This window comes from Nannospalax galili, unplaced genomic scaffold (genome assembly GCF_000622305.1).
Source record: "Nannospalax galili isolate Female #2095 unplaced genomic scaffold, S.galili_v1.0 scaffold1962, whole genome shotgun sequence".
In the NCBI taxonomy this organism is placed as follows: Eukaryota; Metazoa; Chordata; class Mammalia; order Rodentia; family Spalacidae; genus Nannospalax; species Nannospalax galili.
The window spans coordinates 29,294-31,327 of NW_008348390.1; the positions used below are offsets into that span (position 1 = coordinate 29,294).

At 46.9% G+C, this 2,034-nt stretch overlaps 1 pseudogene; it reads right to left on the minus strand.

Annotated features, from left to right (window-relative positions):
* Positions 1-1,546, minus strand: part of LOC103743788 — a 13,139-nt pseudogene extending 11,593 nt beyond the window's left edge.
* Positions 1,547-2,034: the final 488 nt, after the last annotated feature.

Below are 2,034 nucleotides of genomic sequence, written 5' to 3' on the forward strand. Positions count from 1 at the left end.
CATCACTCATCAAGAAGATGCCCCTCAGACATGGCCACAGGCCAGTCCAATAGAGGCATTTTCCCAATTGAGGCTCCCTCAACCCAGGTGTGTCAAGTAGACACTAAAGCTATCCAGCATACCTACTATTAACCCCATTTTTCTTTTCAGATAAAATATTCATAACTCTGAGAGGTGAGGTTAAGTACTCCAGATCTCAGAACTAGTGGATTGTAGAACTGAGACTCAAATTAAGTCTCCTGACCACATATCTAACACACTTTATTTAACTCCATCCTAAACAAGGTCTCATCCATCTCCAAACCCACACTGGTCCTCAAGGCTCAGATCAGGGTTTTAATCTGGCAATCCATTGGCCCACGATGTGCTTTTCATAAGTCTACACTTCTCACCAACATTTTACACAAAGAAAAACAACATAAAAAGATAATATTTTGGCTTCACTTGAAAAATCCAGAAAGTCCAGTAGCAAGTGGGGCTGAAATAGAGTCCCGTAGTCTTGTGCACACTCTCTAGAGACCAAGAGTGTCCCTGGCCTGTCCACACTGTGTTGGTGCGTGAAGGGCAGTTATCACAGGCACTTTAAACCTCAGGGTCATCAGGTTGTTGAAGAGTTGGTCCACGCTATATGCCATTCTGAACAGAGCAACAGTGGTTGAAATCTGGTCAAGTTAAAACAGGCATTGGGCTGCGGTTGAAGGACTTGCCTAGCACCCGCAAAGGCCTGGGTTTCAATCCCAGCATTGCATATAATCAGGGGTGACGGTGTGTGCCTGTAGTCCCAGCACTCAGCAGCTAGAATGAGAAATCCAAGGTCATCCTTCCTACAAAGTGAGTTCAGAGTCAGCCTGGGATACATGAGACCCTGTCTTCAAAATTTTTGATTTAGTAAATGAATGAATAAACATAATACCAATGCTTCCTACACTTGACCTAGTGTCTGAGGCCGAGTTAGCTCTATGTATGCCCTGATGCTCTTCTGGTCAGAAGCCTATGACCCCATTCATGCTGTAAGAGATATACACTGGGAAAGTCTCTGTGCCCCAAGGCCTGTAGCATACCTGCCTCATTTTCACCTGGAAAGCTTATTAAATGAACATTTTTCTGAGCTTCAGTTTGATACTTACTTGTCTAGGTCTAACAATACCGTCTGTATGTGTGCTAGGGCCACATCCTCAGACCACCTCGGGGCCCACTCACTTCCAGACAGACAGGCACACCAGCAGGTTGTGCTTTCACAGAAAACGATACAGTGCCTTGGAATTACACAATATGGTGCCCTGACAGACTCTGGTATGGCCTGAGTTTTCAAAAGACCATAGAAGAGTTGTAGGATAAAAAAATAAAAAGGAAAACAGCTTTCAGGAAAACTGAGACACACAGAGCTCTCCAGGGAGAGATGGCACAATGGTCACCTGGTGGGAGAGAGCACTTTAGACAGCAATGTCTCACATGCACCGGCATTCATAGTAAGGGCCTACCTGGGTCGCAGGATCCCCAGCGGAATATTTAGCATCTTTTCGAAATACCGCCTGTGGAAATACATCTCGACACTTTTGGTCACACAGTTGAAAGTGGACTTTTTGTTTGTTTGTTGTTTGTTTGGAGATAATTGGAAAGCATTTCAAAGTCACTAACTTTTAATTCCAAAGTAAACAACCAACCTTTTTAGCGGTAAGGGGGAGCGGGGCTCAAAAGGCCGTGAAATGAGCCATGACAGATTGCAGCAACCATAACTGAGCATCCTGACATCTTCCTTTAAGAGCTGTCAGAGGACCAGGAAGTCACATTCATGATCTCAGTCTCCCAGACTCTGGCCTTCTGTCAGCTGATGGAAAGTCGTGGAAGTCACAGCTCCCTAAGTCAGGTGCTGTTTCGGTGCCGGCCACGGGGTGCGGCCTCTCACCAGAGCTGTGTCTCCTCCAGGGCCACCTCACAACAAATTCGAAAACTGGACGGACGTGCCGTCCCCGCCTCCCCGCCTCACGGTGTTGGGTCAGCTCGGCCCGGGAACCGAGTCCCGCCACCACCGTC